This window comes from Cherax quadricarinatus, unplaced genomic scaffold (assembly GCF_038502225.1).
Source record: "Cherax quadricarinatus isolate ZL_2023a unplaced genomic scaffold, ASM3850222v1 Contig11, whole genome shotgun sequence".
NCBI classification, from domain to species: domain Eukaryota; kingdom Metazoa; phylum Arthropoda; class Malacostraca; order Decapoda; family Parastacidae; genus Cherax; species Cherax quadricarinatus.
The window spans coordinates 367,362-384,398 of record NW_027195037.1 but is presented as its reverse complement, the minus strand read 5'-3'; positions in this window follow the sequence as shown (position 1 = coordinate 384,398).

Genomic DNA, 17,037 nt, shown 5'->3' with positions numbered 1-17,037 from the left:
GTACCTCCCGTCTCACACCACTTCCCAGCACCTCCCGTCTCACATCACTTCCCGGCACCTCCCGTCTCACAGCACTTCCCAGCACCTCCCGTCTCACTCCACTTCCCAGCACCTCCCGTCTCACACCATTTCCCAGCATCTCCCGTCTCACACCACTTCCCAACACCTCCCGTCTCACACCACTTCCCAGCACCTCCCGTCTCACACCACTTCCCAGCACCTCCCGTCTCACTCCACTTCCCAGCACCTCCCGTCTCACTCCACTTCCCAGCACCTCCCATCTCACTCCACTTCCCAACACCTCCCGTCACACACCATTTCCCAGCACCTCCCGTCTCACTCCACTTCCCAGCACCTCCCGTCTCACACCACTTCCCAGCACCTCCCGTCTCACACCACTTCCCAGCACCTCCCGTCTCACTCCACTTCCCAGCACCTCCCGTCTCACTCCACTTCCCAGCACCTCCCGTCTCACACCGCTTCCCAGCACCTCCCGTCTCACTCCACTTCCCAGCACCTCCCGTCTCACTCCACTTCCCGGCACCTCCCGTCTCACTCCACTTCCCAGCACCTCCCGTCTCACTCCACTTCCCAGCACCTCCCGTCTCACTCCACTTCCCAGCACCTCCCGTCTCACTCCACTTCCCAGCACCTCCCGTCTCACACCGCTTCCCAGCACCTCCCGTCTCACACCACTTCCCAGCACCTCCCGTCTCACTCCACTTCCCAGCACCTCCCGTCTCACACCACTTCCCAGCACCTCCCGTCTCACTTCACTTCCCAGCACCTCCCATCTCACTCCGCTTCCCAGCACCTCCCGTCTCACACCACTTCCCAGCACCTCCCGTCTCACTCCACTTCCCAGCACATCCCGTCTCACACCACTTCCCAGCACCTCCCGTCTCACTCCACTTCCCAGCACCTCCCATCTCACTCCACTTCCCAGCACCTCCCGTCTCACACCACTTCCCAGCACCTCCCGTCTCACACCACTTCCCAGCACCTGTCTCACACCACTTCCCAGCACCTCCCGTCTCACTCCACTTCCCAGCACCTCCCATCTCACACCACTTCCCAGCACCTCCCGTCTCACACCACTTCCCAGCACCTCCCGTCTCACACCACTTCCCAGCACCTCCCGTCTCACTCCACTTCCCAGCACCTCCCATCTCACACCACTTCCCAGCACCTCCCGTCTCACTCCACTTCCCAGCACCTCCCATCTCACACCACTTCCCAGCACCTCCCGTCTCACACCACTTCCCACTTCCCAGCACCTCCCGTCTCACACCACTTCCCAGCACCTCCCGTCTCACAGCACTTCCCAGCACCTCCCGTCTCACACCACTTCCCAGCACCTCCCGTCTCACTCCACTTCCCAGCACCTCCCGTCTCACTTCCCAGCACCTCCCGTCTCACTCCACTTCCCAGCACCTCCCGTCTCACACCATTTCCCAGCACCTCCCGTCTCACTCCACTTCCCAGCACCTCCCGTCTCACTCCACTTCCCAGCACCTCCCGTCTCACACCACTTCCCAGCACCTCCCGTCTCACACCAATTCCCAGCACCTCCCGTCTCACTCCACTTCCCAGCACCTCCCGTCTCACTCCACTTCCCAGCACCTCCCGTCTCACTCCACTTCCCAGCACCTCCCGTCTCACTCCACTTCCCAGCACCTCCCGTCTCACACCACTTCCCAGCACCTCCCGTCTCACTCCACTTCCCAGCACCTCCCGTCTCACACCACTTCCCAGCACCTCCCGTCTCACTCCACTTCCCAGCACCTCCCGTCTCACTCCACTTCCCAGCACCTCCCATCTCACTCCACTTCCCAGTCACCTCCCAGCACCTCCCGTCTCACTCCACTTCCCAGTACCTCCCGTCTCACACCACTTCCCAGCACCTCCCGTCTCACACCACTTCCCAGCACCTCCCGTCTCACAGCACCTCCCGTCTCACTCCACTTCCCTGCACCTACCGTCTCACACCACTTCCCAGCACCTCCCGTCTCACTCCACTTCCCAGCACCTCCCGTCTCACTCCACTTCCCAGCACCTCCCGTCTCACTCCACTTCCCAGCACCTCCCGTCTCACTCCACTTCCCAGCACCTCCCGTCTCACTCCACTTCCCAGCACCTCCCGTCTCACTCCACTTCCCAGCACCTCCCGTCTCACACCACTTCCCAGCACCTCCCGTCTCACTCCACTTCCCAGCACCTCCCGTCTCACTCCACTTCCCAGCACCTCCCGTCTCACTCCACTTCCCAGCACCTCCCGTCTCACACCGCTTCCCAGCACCTCCCGTCTCACACCACTTCCCAGCACCTCCCGTCTCACTCCACTTCCCAGCACCTCCCGTCTCACACCACTTCCCAGCACCTCCCGTCTCACTCCACTTCCCAGCACCTCCCATCTCACTCCACTTCCCAGCACCTCCCGTCTCACACCACTTCCCAGCACCTCCCGTCTCACTCCACTTCCCAGCACCTCCCATCTCACACCACTTCCCAGCACCTCCCGTCTCACTCCACTTCCCAGCACCTCCCATCTCACACCACTTCCCAGCACCTCCCGTCTCACACCACTTCCCAGCACCTCCCGTCTCACACCACTTCCCAGCACCTCCCGTCTCACACCACTTCCCAGCACCTCCCGTCTCACACCACTTCCCAGCACCTCCCGTCTCACTCCACTTCCCAGCACCTCCCATCTCACACCACTTCCCAGCACCTCCCGTCTCACACCACTTCCCAGCACCTCCCGTCTCACTCCACTTCCCAGCACCTCCCATCTCACACCACTTCCCAGCACCTCCCGTCTCACTCCACTTCCCAGCACCTCCCATCTCACACCACTTCCCAGCACCTCCCGTCTCACACCACTTCCCAGCACCTCCCGTCTCACACCACTTCCCAGCACCTCCCGTCTCACACCACTTCCCAGCACCTCCCGTCTCACTCCACTTCCCAGCACCTCCCGTCTCACACCACTTCCCAGCACCTCCCGTCTCACTCCACTTCCCAGCACCTCCCGTCTCACTCCACTTCCCAGCACCTCCCGTCTCACACCACTTCCCAGCACCTCCCGTCTCACACCACTTCCCAGCACCTCCCGTCTCACTCCACTTCCCAGCACCTCCCGTCTCACACCACTTCCCAGCACCTCCCGTCTCACTCCACTTCCCAGCACCTCCCGTCTCACTCCACTTCCCAGCACCTCACGTCTCACACCACTTCCCAGCACCTCCCGTCTCACTCCACTTCCCAGCACCTCCCGTCTCACTCCACTTCCCAGCACCTCCCGTCTCACTCCACTTCCCAGCACCTCCCGTCTCACACCACTTCCCAGCACCTCCCGTCTCACACCATTTCCCAGCACCTCCCGTCTCACTCCACTTCCCAGCACCTCCCGTCTCACTCCACTTCCCAGCACCTCCCGTCTCACACCACTTCCCAGCACCTCCCGTCTCATACCACTTCCCAGCACCTCCCGTCTCACACCACTTCCCGCACCTCCCGTCTCACACCACTTCCCAGCACCTCCCGTCTCACACCACTTCCCAGCACCTCCCGTCTCACTTCACTTCCCAGCACCTCCCGTCTCACACCACTTCCCAGCACCTCCCGTCTCACTCCACTTCCCAGCACCTCCCGTCTCACACCACTTCCCAGCACCTCCCGTCTCACTCCACTTCCCAGCACCTCCCGTCTCACACCACTTCCCAGCACCTCCCGTCTCACACCACTTCCCAGCACCTCCCGTCTCACACCACTTCCCAGCACCTCCCGTCTCGCACCACTTCCCAGCACCTGTCTCACACCACTTCCCAGCACCTGTCTCACAGCACTTCCCAGCACCTGTCTCACACCACTTCCCAGCACCTGTCTCACACCACTTCCCAGCACCTGTCTCACACCACTTCCCAGCACCTGTCTCACACCACTTCCCAGCACCTGTCTCGCACCACTTCCCAGCACCTGTCTCACAGCACTTCCCAGCACCTGTCTCACAGCACTTCCCAGCACCTGTCTCACACCACTTCCCAGCACCTGTCTCGCACCACTTCCCAGCACCTGTCTCACAGCACTTCCCAGCACCTGTCTCACAGCACTTCCCAGCACCTGTCTCACACCACTTCCCAGCACCTGTCTCACACCACTTCCCAGCACCTGTCTCACACCACTTCCCAGCACCTGTCTCACACCACTTCCCAGCACCTGTCTCACACCACTTCCCAGCACCTGTCTCAGAGCACTTCCCAGCACCTGTCTCACACCACTTCCCAGCACCTGTCTCACACCACTTCCCAGCACCTGTCTCACACCACTTCCCAGCACCTGTCTCACACCACTTCCCAGCACCTGTCTCACACCACTTCCCAGCACCTGTCTCACACCACTTCCCAGCACCTGTCTCACACCACTTCCCAGCACATGTCTCAGAGCACTTCCCAGCACCTGTCTCACACCACTTCCCAGCACCTCCCGTCTCACACCACTTCCCAGCACCTGTCTCACAGCACTTCCCAGCACCTGTCTCACACCACTTCCCAGCACCTGTCTCACACCACTTCCCAGCACCTGTCTCACACCACTTCCTAGCACCTGTCTCACACCACTTCCCAGCACCTGTCTCACACCACTTCCCAGCACCTGTCTCACACCACTTCCCAGCACCTGTCTCACACCACTTCCCAGCACCTGTCTCACACCACTTCCCAGCACCTGTCTCACACCACTTCCCAGCACCTGTCTCACACCACTTCCCAGCACCTGTCTCACACCACTTCCCAGCACCTGTCTCACACCACTTCCCAGCACCTACATAGTGTTTAAATTCAGAGCTAGAGAGGCATAACTTCTCTGTCACTGCCCACTCAACAATAAAATTTCAATCCATTCGGGAGCTTTTCCAGTGTTGAGCTCAAGCTCCTGGGAAATTCCAGGAGTGGCAAATGGCTGTGAGGGAAAGTACAGGCCTGATTTTTTTTTGACTCGGCTGTACCAGGGACGACGCAAAGAATATTTGGATTTATTATTTAGTGCAAAATAGATTTTAATTTTTTCTTAGAGATTTTGAAGGAGGTTCAGATTTAATTCGGATTTTGGAAAGCATTAAAAATAGAAAGTTCGTGCAGTGACATCTTATCCAGAATTGTGATTGTACCAGTATACTTTGTACCACGTTGTTGGTGAGGGGTTCTTGATCCAAGGAAATGGAACTATCCTCCTTTTCCTCGGGTTAAACCCGATTGATTTTGCACTGTTTAACCCCAACGGATTTAACGCCTCTATACAAATATAATAAAAAAATAATGATAACAATAACAATAACAATAATAATAATAATAATAATAATAATAATAATAATAATAATAATAATAATAATAATAATGTAACATAAATAATAAAATATAAATTATAATAATAAAGAAATAATATAGAAATAATAAATAACATAATTAATGATAATTATAATAGTAATAATTATAATAATAATTATAATAATAATTATAATAATAATAATTATAATAATAACTGCGTAACTACACCTTCATACATGAACCTAAAGACAGTTAAAGTTACTCATCTAACTAGTTAGTATTCAACTAACTAGTCAGTATTCAACTAACTAGTTAGTATTCAACTAACTAGTTAGTATTCAACTAACTAGTTAGTATTCAACTAACTAGTTAGTATTCAACTAACTAGTCAGTATTCAACTAACTAGTTAGTATTCATCTAACTAGTTAGTATTCAACTAACTAGTTAGTATTCAACTAACTAGTTAGTATTCAACTAACTAGTTAGTATTCAACTAACTAGTTAGTATTCAACTAACTAGTCAGTATTCAACTAACTAGTTAGTATTCAACTAACTAGTTAGTATTCAACTAACTAGTTAGTATTCAACTAACTAGTCAGTATTCAACTAACTAGTTAGTATTCAACTAACTAGTTAGTATTCAACTAACTAGTTAGTATTCAACTAACTAGTTAGTATTCAACTAACTAGTTAGTATTCAACTAACTAGTTAGTATTCAACTAACTAGTTAGTATTCAACTAACTAGTTAGTATTCAACTAACTAGTTAGTATTCAACTAACTAGTTAGTATTCAACTAACTAGTTAGTTCCAGACTATGGAAGAGAACATCTCCAGGCTGAGGGACTGACAACCTTAAATCTACGACTTCAAGGGTGATGGACTGATGACAACGTCTTCACCTCACTACTGCTCCTGCCTACTTTCTGTACTCGACTGAAGAAGCCTACTGTGTAGGCGAGACGTTTCGGAATAAAGTTGCCCAAATATTGTCAATGTGACTTACCTACCAACCTGTCGGTATTGAAAACCATTTTGATATTCACGTTTCTGTGTGAACTGACTCATCAGTAACTATGTTACTTATACACTACAAAGTTGTCAAGATGTACAGTAAATAGGAGCTGATAGTTCCGGGCTATGTAATGAGGTGAGGCAGGCTGGCAGGGGCCTGTGGATTGATGGGTGGGGAGGGAGGGCGGGCGGGCTGGGCGGGCGGGCGGGCGGAGCGGGCAGGGCGGGCGGGTGGGTGGGTGGGTGGTGGTAGGCTGATGGGTGAGGGCGGGTAGGCGGGTAGGTGGGAGGTGGGTAGGCGGGTTCGTGGGTAGGTGGGAGCGGATGGTGGGTGGGTGGAGTGGGCGGGCGGAGGCGGGCATGTGAGCGAGGGAATGTGGGCGGGTGGGCGGGCGGAGTGGTGGGCGGGCGGGCAGGGTAGGGCGGGCAGGCAGGAAGCAGGAGATGGGTAGGTGAGCGGGCGGGCGGAGCAGGCGGGCGGGCGGGCGACAGGGTGGGTGGGCGGCTGGCAGGCGGGAGGCGGGCGGGCGGGCGGACATGTAGGCAGGCAGGTAGGCCGACAGGCAGGTTATTAGGCACTCATGTAGGTATGCAGGCAGGTAGGTAAGTAGGCAGGCAGGAAGGTAAATAGGCAGGCAGGCAGACAGGTAGGCAGGTACGCAGGCAGGCAGGCACGCAGACAGGTAGTATGTAGGTAGGTGGGAAGGTAGGTAGGCAGGTAGGTATGCAGGTAGTTAGACAGGCAGGTAGGCAAGCAGGTATGTAGACAGGAAGGCAGGCAGGCCCGAGGGCAGGTAGGCAGGCAGGGCATGCGGGTGGGTGGGCGGGCGGGCGGGAAGGCGGGCAGGGCGGGTGGGTGGGTGGGTAGGGCGGGCGGGAGGTAGGGTAGGCGGGCGGGCGGGTAGTAGGGTACGCGGGTGGGCGGGCAGGGAATGTAGGTATTCATGATGTGGTTGGGCGGGCAAGCAGAGTGGGAGGCAGGCAGGCGGGCGCCAGGGCGGGTGAGGCGGGCAGGCAGGGTAAGAGTAAGTAGGAACGCAGGTAGGGTGAGGCAGAGAGGTAGGCAGCGAGGTGGCAGGGCAGGGCAGGAGGGCGGAGCAGGTGAGGAGGGCAGGGCAGGGCAGGCAGGTAGGAGAGCAGCCAGGCAGGCAGGCAGGTAGGCAGACAGGTAGGCAATCTGGCAGGTAGGAAGGCAGGAAGGTAGATAGTCAGGTAGACATGTAAGCAGGCAGGTAGGTAGGAAGGCAGGCAGGAGGCAGGCAGGAATGCTGGAAGGTAGGCAGGCAGGTAGAGACGCAGATAGGCAGGCAGACAGGAAGGCAGACTGGCAGGTAGGCAGGCAGGTCGGTTGGAAGGTAGGCACGTATGCAGGAAGGCACGGATGCAGGTGGGCAGGCAAGCAGGTACGCAGGTAAGTAGGAAGGCAGACAGGCAGGCAGGCACGAAGGCCGGTAGGGAGGCAGGTATGCAGGCAGGTAGGTAGGCTAGTAGGTAGGCAGGTAGACAGGTAGAGAGGCAGGCAGGCAGGCAGGCAGGCAAGCAGACAGGTTGGCAGTCATGCAGGTAGGTTGGGAGGCAGGTAGGTAGGAAGGCAGGTAGGTAGGCCTGCAGTTAGGTAGGTAGGCAGGTATGTAGGCAGGTAGGCAGGCAGGCAGGCAAGTGGGTGGGTGGGTGGGTGGGTGGGTAGGGTGGGATGGGTGGAATTGGGTGGGTAGGTGGGGGCAGCGCAGGGTGGGTAGGCAGGTCCGGTGGGTGGGTAGGGCGGGAAGATATGTGGGTGGGTGGGCGGGCAGTTAGGGAGGAAGGTGGAGGCGGGCACCCTGGGCAGGGCCAGGCTGGTGGCGTGGAGGTGGGTAGGCAGGCGGGTAGGGTGGGCTGGCTGGGGCGGGGCGGGTGGGCAGGCAACGGGTGGGTAGGTGGGTGAGGCAGGCGGAGGTTAGGTTGGGTGGGCGGAACGAAGGCCCGGGCAAGCTGGACAGGCAGGCAAGGTGGGGCGGGCAGGGCAGGGCATGTTGGTGGAGTAGGTGAGGCACGTGGGCAGGGTGGGAGGGCAGGTGAGGCGGGAAGGGGAGGCAATCAGGCAGGGCATGGTAGGGTAGGGTACGGTAGGTGGGTGGGTGGGTAGGTGGGGTAGGGTAGGTAGGGTAGGCAGGGTAATGGGGAGGTGGGTGGGCGGGTAGGGTGGGTAGGGTGGTGGGTGGGTAGGCAGGCGGGCATGATTGGTTGGGTGAGGTGGGTAGGCACACGTAGGCAGGGTGGGAGGGCAGGGCGGAGGCGGGAAGGGAGGCAATCAGGGACGGGCATGTGGGTAGGGTAGGGTGGGTGGGTGGTGGGTAGGTGGGTGGGTGGGTAGGTGGGTGGGCGGGTGTGGGGTAGGGTGGGCCCGGGTGGGTGGGTGGGTGGGTGGAGCGGGAATTGAATGGGCGGGCGGGCGGGCGGGCGGGTAGGGTGGAGGCGGGTAGGTGGGTGGGTAGGGTAGGTGGGTGGGTAGGCAGGTAGACAGGGATGGGTAGGTATCGGGCAGGCCAGGGAAGGCGGGCGGGGCGGGTAGGGTAGGGCAGGCGGGCCGGGAGGCAATCGGGTGGGCATGGGTGGGTGGTGGGTGGGTGGGTGGAATGGGTGGGTGGGCGGGCGGGTAATGGAGGTGGGTGAGGGCGGGTGAGGTAGGGTGGGTGGGAGCGGGCGGGCGGTGGGTAGGCGGGCAGGGCGGAAGGAAGGGCCAGTCAGGGCGGGCGTGGGTGGGTGGGTGGGTGGGTGGGTAGGGTAGGGTGGGTAGGGCAGGGTGTGGGGTGAGGTAGGGCGGGTGGGTGGAGGTGAGTAGGGTAGGCAGGCGGGTAGGATGGGTATGGCAGGCAGGGCGGGTGGGTAAGGGAGGCGGGCAAGGTCGGTGGGTAGGGAGGCGGGCGGGTAGATGGGTGGGTGGGCGGTGGGTGGGCCGGGTGGAAGGCAGGCGGGTGGGGTAGGGTGGGCGGGTGGGTGGGTGGGTGGGTGGGCGGGCGGGTGGAAGTAGGGTATGGGCGGGTGGGCGAGGCGGGAGCGGGTGGGTGGGATGGCATGGAACGGGTGGGTTGGGTAGGGAACGGAAAACAGGATGGGTGGATGGGTGGGTGGGCAGGCCGGGCCAGACGGGTGGGCAGGCAGGGCAGGGATGGGTGGAAATGGGAACGCGGCAGGTAGGGTAGGCGGTGGGTGGAGCGAAGCAGGTAGGCAAGGTAGGGTGGCGGGAGGGCAGGCAGGTGGGGGCGGGCAGGTGGGAGGGCGGGCGGGCAGGCGGGTGGGGAGGAACGGGTGGGTGGGCGGGCAGGTAGGAAGGCAGGAAGGTGGGCGGGCGGGTAAGAAGGTGGCCGGGCTGGTGGGTTGGGGAGGCGGGCGGGAGGCAGGCAAGGAATGGCTGGCGGGTGGGCAGGCGGTGGAGGACGCAGATGGGCCGGGCTGGGCGGGCAGTAGGCGGGTGGGCGGGCAGGGCAGGATGGGTGAAGTAGGGAACGCAGGTAGGGTAGGGCGGTGGGGTGAGGCGAAGCAGGGTGGGCAGGCAGGGCGGGAGGGCAGGGCCCAGGGTAGGGGAGGCAGGCGGGTGGGAGGGCAGGCAGGCGGGCGGGTAGGGAGACGGGTGGGCAGGCAGGGCAGGTGGGTGGGAGGGCGGGAAGGTAGGGCAGGCCGGGTAGGAAGGTGGTAGGCGGGCTGGTAGGGTGGGAGGAGCGGGCGGGAGGCGGGCCCAGGGAATGCTGGAAGGTGGGCAGGCAGGGTGAGTAAGAGGACGCAGGATGGAGGCGAGGAACAGGACAGGAAGGCAGGACTGGTGGGTAGGGCAGGCAGGATCCGGTTGGAAGGTAGGCACGTATGCCGGAAGGCACGGATGCATGTAGGCAGGCAAGCAGGTGCGCAGGTAAGTAGGAAGGCAGACAGGCACGCAGGCCGGTAGGGAGGCAGGTATGCAGGCAGGTAGGTAGGCTAGTAGGTAGGCAGGTAGAACGGGTAGAACCAGGGCGGGCGGGCGGGAGGCAGGTCAGGCAGGGTAGGATTGGCATGTAGGGCGGATGAATGGGTAAGGTGGGTAGGTGGGTAGGAAGGTGTGTGAGGAAGATGCGTAGGGTATGGTAGGGTTGATGGGTACATGGGTAGGTGAATGTTGGGTAGGTAAGCAGGCAGGCAGGTAGGTAGGGAGGCAGGAAGGTAGGGAGGCAGGTAGGTAGGCAGGCTGGTCGGTAGGGAATGGTGGGCGGCACGTAGGCAGGCAGGTGGGAGTAGGGGAGGCAGGGGAAGGTAGGGAGGCAGGTGGGTGGGAGCAGGCTGGTCCCAGGTGAGGAATATAGGCACGTGAGGCAGGGATCAGTCGGAGGCAGGCCAGGTGAGGCAGGTACGCAGGGTAGGTGGGAAGGAGCAGGACATGCATATCTTGGGCAAGGCGCGGGCCAGGTAGGGAGGGCGGAGGTGGGCAGGCGGGCGGGTGGGTATGGCAAGGTTGGTGAGGCGGAGGTAGAACAGGTAGGGCAGGACAAGCAGGCAGGTGGGTGGGAGGGGCAGGTGGGTGGGTAGGAGGCAGGTAGGGTAGGGCCTGCAGGTGAAAGTAGGGATAGGCAGATGGGAGGCAGATCAGGTGAGGCAGGCAGGCGGGTAGGGTGGGTAGGGTGGGTGGGTGGGTGGGTGGGTAGGTAGGTAACGTGGGTAGGTGGGTGGGTTGGGTGGGGTTGGGTGGTGGTGGTGTAGGCGGGTGGGTAGGGTGGGTGGGAGTGGGTGGTGGGCCTGGGTAGGGAGGCGGGTGGGTGGGCGTGCAGGTGGGTGCACTCAGGGCCGGTAGGGGGCAGGCCCCGGGTGGGCAGGGAGGTGGGTGGTTATGGCAAGTGGGTGGGCGGGTGAACAGGGTGGGAGCGGGTAGGCAGGTAAGGCAGTCAGGACCAGGTGGGTAGGTGGGAGGCAGGTATGTAGGCAGGGTAGGGCAGGTAGGGGCAGTCAGGGCAGGCAGGCAGGCGGGTTGGTGGGGTAGGTAGGTGGGTGGGTAGGGTAGGTAGGGTAGGGTAGGTGGGTGGGTAGGTGGGTGGGTTGGGTTAGGTGGGTGGGTATGTAGGTAGGGTGTGTAGGGGTGGGAGTATGTGGGTGGGGAGGCAGGGTGGTGGGCATGCAGGTGTGTGGGCAGGCAGGGCAGGCGATGGGAGTGGGTGGGCAGGGCAGAGTAGGGGAGGGAGGTCAGGGCGGGAGCGGGTAGGGCAGGGCAGGCTGGTAGGTGAGGTAGGGTAGACACGCAGGTAGGTAGTCAGGGCGGAGGCAGGGCAACCGGGCCAGGTGATGGGCAGGGCGGGTAGGGTAGTCAGGGCGGGCGGGCAGGCCAGGACGGTGGGGCGGGTAGGTGGGCAGGCGGGTGGGTGGTCAGGTCGGGCGGGCGGGTGGGCGGCGGGCGGGTGGGCTTGGGTAGATTGGGTGGGTGGGTAGGTGGATGGGCGCGTGGATGAGCGGGTGCGCGGGCAGGCTAGGGTGAGTCAGGGCAGGGCGGGCAGGGTGGGCGGCAGGCGAACGGGTGGGTAGGGTGGGTATGTGGGTGGGAGTTAGGTGGGTAGGATAGGGCAGGTAGAATGAACGGGTAGTCAGGCAGGCAGGATATGGGCGGCGGGCAGGGCGGGCATGCAGGGCAGTCAGGGCGAGGCAGGTGAAGAGGCGAGGTGGAATAGGGCATGGGCGGGTAGGAAGGTAGGTGCGTAGGTAGGGTAGGCGGAGGCGGGTAGGCAGGGCGGGAGGCGGGAAGGTGGGCGTGGGCCGGGTAAGCGGGTAAGGGTGGTAGGGTAGGTAAGTAGTTGGGAGCAGGGTAGAATGAGCGGGTTGGCAGGGAGCGGGCGGATATGCAGGGCAGGGCGGGGTTGGCAGGCGGGTGGTGAGTAGGGCGGGCAGGGCGGGCCCAGGGCGAACGGGCAGGCAGGGAAGAAGGCAAGCGGAGGCGGAGGCAGAAGCGGGTAGGCAGGCAGGTAGGGCAGGCAGGGCAGGGCCAGGAGGTAGAATGAGGCAGGGTAGATAGGGCAGGCGGGTAGGGAAGGTGGGTAGTCGCGTAGGGTAGGTGGGCAGGCAGGCGGGCAGGGCGGGCGGTAGGTCCCAGGTGGGTAGGGTACGGGAAGGCAGGCGGGCAGGCGGGTGGGTAGGGCAGGGTGGGAAGGCGGGAGCGGGTAGGGTGGGTGAGGGAGGCGAGGCGGACGGGCAGGCGGGCGGACGGGTAGGGCAGGTGGGTTGTGGTGAGGTAGGTTGGGCAGGTTAGGGCGGGTAGGTGGGTGGGTGGAATGGGAAGGGTGGTAGGTGGGTGGGGCCATGTAGATGGGTAGGTAGGGTAGGTAGGGTAGGTAGGTAGATATGGTAGGTGGGTAGGCGGAAGGTATGCACTTGGGTAAGATGGATGGGTGGAGTAGGTAGATGGGTAGGGCAGGGCAGCTGGGTAGGGCAGGTAGGGTAGGGAAGGTAGGGCAGGGCAGGTGGGTGGGCAGGCAGCTGGGTAGGGCGGGTGGGTGGGAGTGGGAAGGTGGGCAGGGCAGGGACGGGCAGGTGGGTGGAATGGGTGAATGGATGGGTGGGTGGGTGGGTGGGTGTGAGGTGTGCAAGATGGGTGGGTAGATTGATGGGTTGGAGTAGGGTGGAGCGGGATTCCCGGTGGGTAGGTGGGAGCGGGCGGGCAGCTGGGTGGGAGCGGGTGGGTAGGAAGGTATGGGCAGGTAGGGTAGGAAGGGTAGGCAGGGCAGGTGGGTGAGGCAGGGCAGATGGGTAGGTGGGAGTAGGCAGGTGGAGACTGGTATGTAGAATTAGGGCAGGTGGGCAGGCAGGTAGGGTAGGGTGGTGGGTGGGCTGATGGGTAGGGCAAGTGAGTCAGGGCATGTGAGGTGAGGTGGAACAGGGTTCGTAGGTGGGGAGGCAGGGCAGGCGGGTGGGTAGGGTGGGAGCAGGCGGGCGGGCATGTGGGCAGGGCTGGCAGGTGGGTGAAAGTGAGGCAGGGTGGGCAGCCAGGCCGGGTGGGCAGGGTGGGCAGGAGGAGCGGGTAGATGGGTAGACAGGCAAGCACGGTAGGTAATGGTGGCAAGGCAGGCAAGGCAGACAGGCAGGTAGGTAAGCAAGGCGGGCAGGCAGGCGGGTAGATGGGCACGGTAGGGTTGACGGGCGGGCGGGTAAGGAAGGCTGGGCAATCGGGTAGGCAGGCAGGTGGGCGGGCGGAGGCGGGTTGGTGGAGAAGCTGGCGGTGGGTATGCAGGCGGGTAGGTTAGTGGTGAGGCGGGCATGGTGGTGGAAGCGGGGAGGGCTGGCGGGCAGGCGGGCGGGCGGGCGGGCGGGCGGGCGGGCGGGCGGGCGGGCGATCGGCGGGCGGAGGTGGGCAGGTAGGCAGGCAGGCAGGTGGGCGGGCAGGGTAGGCATGGGCCGGGTTGGTGGTCAGGCACGTATGGCGGGCAGTTAGGAGTAGAGTGGGTATGGCTGGGTAGGTGGTGGTAAGGTGGGTAGGTGGGAGCGGGAAGCGGGCGGGCGGGTGAGCGGGCGGAGGCGGGCCGGGCGGGCGGGCGGGCCGGGCGACGGACGGGCGGGCGGGCGGGCGGGTGAATGGGTATGGGTGGGTGGGCCGGAGACAGGCAGGCAGGCAGGCAGACAGGCAGGCAGGCAGGCAGGCAGGCAGGCAGGCAGACAGACAGACAGGCAGACAGACAGGCAGGCAGGCAGGCAGGCAGGCAGGCAGGCAGGCAGGCAGGCAGGCAGACAGACAGGCAGACAGGCAGGCAGGCAGGCAGGCAGGCAGGCAGGCAGGCAGACAGACAGACAGGCAGACAGGCAGGCAGGCAGGCAGGCAGGCAGGCAGGCAGGCAGGCAGGCAGGCAGACAGACAGGCAGACAGGCAGGCAGGCAGGCAGGCAGGCAGGCAGGCAGGCAGACAGACAGACAGGCAGACAGGCAGGCAGGCAGGCAGGCAGGCAGGCAGGCAGACAGACAGACAGGCAGACAGGCAGGCAGGCAGGCAGGCAGGCAGGCAGGCAGGCAGGCAGGCAGGCTGTAAATCAATCTATATCTTTGTGTAAACCAGCTGTGAATCAATCTATATCTTTGTGTAAACCAGCTGTGAATCAATCTATATCTTTGTGTAAACCAGCTGTGAATCAATCTATATCTTTGTGTAAACCAGCTGTGAATCAATCTATATCTTTGTGTAAACCAGCTGTGTATCGATCTATATCTTTGTGTAAACCAGCTGTGAATCAATCTATATCTTTGTGTAAACCAGCTGTGAATCAATCTATATCTTTGTGTAAACCAGCTGTGTATCAATCTATATCTTTGTGTAAACCAGCTGTGAATCAATCTATATCTTTGTCTAAACCAGCTGTGAATCAATCTATATCTTTGTCTAAACCAGCTGTGAATCAATCTATATCTTTGTGTAAACCAGCTGTGAATCAATCTATATCTTTGTGTAAACCAGCTGTGTATCGATCTATATCTTTGTGTAAACCAGCTGTGAATCAATCTATATCTTTGTGTAAACCAGCTGTGTATCAATCTATATCTTTGTGTAAACCAGCTGTGTATCAATCTATATCTCTGTGTAAACCAGCTGTGTATCAATCTATATCTTTGTGTAAACCAGCTGTGAATCAATCTATATCTTTGTGTAAACCAGCTGTGAATCAATCTATATCTTTGTGTAAACCAGCTGTGAATCAATCTATATCTTTGTGTAAACCAGCTGTGAATCAACGTCTTCTTGTGTATAAAAAATAATTATTTTTGAGCGCAATATTCCGCGTGACTCGGCTATTATAACTATATTAAGTAGCTAAACTAAACTAATTCCCATCTAGTACCATTACTACGAGATACCAAGACAATAAACGTTTCTACAGTCTTTATATTATGATGTACTGTACTGGTAAAGCCACTGGATGGCGAAACGTCTATAACGTAAAGATACTCTCAGATGTTTCACATGTGTCTAATTCTTCGTTTTGTCGGTACTGTATACCTTTTATATATAATAAACATTTATTTAACAATAACTTGTCTAGATATAACATTCTCAACGTGAGTCATCGGTTTTTGCGTTCGCTTTTGTCAGTGTACAAACCATCCTACGCATGACCAGTCATACATATCTTCTTGTTCCATCTCGTCCCTGAGAATTGTAAACCACTCATCTTAAGGCCATCAGTCATCCTGCTTCTCAAAACGTCCTCTCCGTTTTCCCAGTTACACAAGTCAGCGGCGGCAAACCACGTGATTTATTATTTCCTGCACTTACGTCTGGCTTAGCCTTCCAGTCAATCGTATTCACTGCCTAAAATCTTGAGGGAAGATCCATTGAGCTTCGTAATCTGTTTCTTACGAGCAAGTTTTGCGAGTTGCCATTTGGCAGCTACTTCTTTCTGGCTCCCTAATGTGCCTTAATAAGTCGCTGTCCAATATATCCACTCTTTGTATAATGTTCCCAGTATTCTGGTCTCAGTGTGACACCTCTATCCTGGATATTTCTCTGACCAAATGGCATTCCACCATTAGTTTTTATGAAATGCCTCGTAATTATCTTCGTGGTATTTGGTGAGTTATTCCGACCTCGTTCATGTGTACCAATATCCTATAGTCTTCCCTTGGATTGCTGCCAGTCCGCAGCCTTGATTTAGGGAGAAGGGCTGCTTGTATAAACCTTGATTTAGGGAGAAGGGCTGCTTGTATAAACCTTGATTTAGGGAGAAGGGCTGCTTGTATAAACCTTGATTTAGGGAGAAGGGGTGCTTGTATAAACCTTGATTTAGGGAGAAGGGCTGCTTGTATAAACCTTGATTTAGGGAGAAGGGCTGCTTGTATAAACCTTGATTTAGGGAGAAGGGCTGCTTGTATAAACCTTGATTTAGGGAGAAGGGCTGCTTGTATAAACCTTGATTTAGGGAGAAGGGCTGCTTGTATAAACCTTGATTTAGGGAGAAGGGCTGCTTGTATAAACCTTGATTTAGGGAGAAGGGCTGCTTGTATAAACCTTGATTTAGGGAGAAGGGCTGCTTGTATAAACCTTGGCAACTAATTCCGACAAATTTTTAAAAAAATACACATAAGCAAACACTAGGACACACTTATTAGAAAGCATTTCGGTCCTGGGACCTTGATCAAGGTCCTAGGACCGAAGAGCTGCTGTCTGACTTGAATGGAAGCAAGTTGACCGCATGCTTCCAGACAGGAAGGATTGACTGTAGCCGGAAATCAGTCAGTCTGCAGCTCCCCAGTAGGATGAGCTGTAGACAGACGCCATAAAGTAGACAGTTTGAATCCTGCGTCATAGGTTAGACTGCAGGTCGACAAGTGACAGAAGTGATACTGTATTCAGCTTCCACACAGTGTAACTTTACATGCCTTGAAGATAGGATAAACCACGGGTAGAAGAGTAGAAGCGGAGAATAAAAGATTTACAAGTTACAAAGTGAAATAAGCGTTTCTTGCAAGTCGTCAATGCATAAATAATTGCAAAAGTTAAAAATCATCATAATAAATTAAAAATCAAAGATTGAGCTCCACTCTGAGCGGGGGACAAAAAAGTTACTGAGAAGAAACGTCGCCAGGATCATGTTGTGCAGAGGGACCATAACAGCGTCAGGATCGATACACAACTATAACGGGAATATATAAGGGTTTAGCGCTTCATTTTGATAATAATAATAATAAAGCTGAGGGACTGATTACCTCATCTTTTGTATATACTTCTA